At 49.2% G+C, this 1,602-nt stretch overlaps 1 pseudogene; it reads right to left on the reverse strand.

Annotated features, from left to right (window-relative positions):
• Window positions 1–344: 344 nt before the first annotated feature.
• On the reverse strand, window positions 345–950 carry LOC100389047 (actin, cytoplasmic 2 pseudogene; annotated as a pseudogene).
• Window positions 951–1,602: the final 652 nt, after the last annotated feature.

A 1,602-nucleotide genomic window follows, 5' to 3' on the forward strand; every position in this document is an offset into this window, starting at 1 on the left:
ACGTATGCTAGAAGGTGGACAGGGAGGCCAGGATGGAGCCACCGATCCACACAGAGCATTTGTGCACAGGAGGAGCAATGATCTTGATCTTTATCGTGCTGGGAATCAGGATGGTGATCTCTTTCTCTCTGCATTCTGTCAGCAATGCCACGTGGTAGTGCTGCCAGACAGCACTGTGTTGGCGTACAGGTGTTTGCAGATGCCCGTGTCACACTTCATGATGGAGGTGAAGGTAGTTTCATGGAGGCCACAGTATTCCATGCCCAGGAAGGAAGGCTGGAAGAGGTCTTGGGGCAGCAGAACCACTGGTTGCTGATGGTGATGACTTGGCCATTGAGCAGCTCCTAGCTCTTCTCTAGGGAGGCCCTGGAGGCTGCAGTGGCCATCTGCTGCTCGAAGTCCAGGGCGATGTAGCGCAGCTTCTTCTTGATGTCCAGCATGATTTTCTGCTCTGCCATAGTGGCGAAGCTGTAGCTGCCCTCCGTGAGGATCTTCATGAGGTAGTTGGTCAGGTCCTGGCCAGCCAGGTCCAGTGGCAGGATGTGCCCCTCGTAGATGGTCATAGTATGGGTGACCCCATCACTAGAGTCCATTATGATGCCAGTGGTATGGCCAGAGGCATACCAGCCTGGATGGTCAAGTATGGCTAGGGTGTTGAAAGTGTCAAACATGATCTGGGTCATCTTCTCATGGTTGGTCTTGGGGCTCAGGGGGGCCTGGGTCAGCAGCATGGGGTACTCCTCAGGAGCCATACATAGCTTGTTGTAAAATTTGTGGTGCCAGATCTCCATGTCATCCCAGTTGGTGACAATGCCATGCTCCCTGTGGTATTTTGGGGTCAGGATGCCTCTCTTGCTCTGGGCCTTATCGCCCATGTAGGAGTCCTTCTGACCCATGCCTACCAACACGGGTACCACATGATGGAGGTGAAGATGGCAGGGGGGCATCATCACCCCTGAAGATGGACTTGCACATGTCGGAGCCTTTGTCAAAGATGGGGCAGTGATGTCATCATCCACGGTGAGCTGGCGGTGAGTGTGGACAGGGGGTAGAGCGGTGAGGGTGAGGCTCTGTGCCTGCCGGGAGGATGCAGTCTCCATGGTCTGGAATTGGTATCTTATTGCTACAAAAAATCTGTTCTGTCAGTCTTAGGATCTCTGTTTTAATGTTAATATTGAGTTGTGTCTAATCTCCAAAATGGAGAGGATAGAATGAGGCATGTCTGACCCCAACCTCCTTCCTGTCATGGCCTGAACTAGTTTTTGAGGTTTCACTGGGATTCTCTTGGCTGAGAGGGAGATCCACTTACTCAGTTGGAGGGCTTAGAACTGTGATTTTAGTTTACACTTCAGTCTGTTGATTATTTCATTTGCTGTGCAGAAACCTTTCCATTTGATGTAATCCCGTTTGTCTATTTTTGCTTTTATTACCTGTGCTTTGAGGTCATGTTAAAAAAAAAAATCATTGCCCAGACAATGTGATGCCATGACACTCTAAGATCTGTGAGGGCAAAGACCATATCTGTCTTGTTTACCATTTATACCTATTATTTATATATATATATATAATAGTGTATGGTGCAGAGTCAATCCTCAATAAACA

The sequence above is a fragment of the Callithrix jacchus genome, chromosome X (assembly GCF_049354715.1).
Source record: "Callithrix jacchus isolate 240 chromosome X, calJac240_pri, whole genome shotgun sequence".
Classification (NCBI taxonomy): domain Eukaryota; kingdom Metazoa; phylum Chordata; class Mammalia; order Primates; family Cebidae; genus Callithrix; species Callithrix jacchus.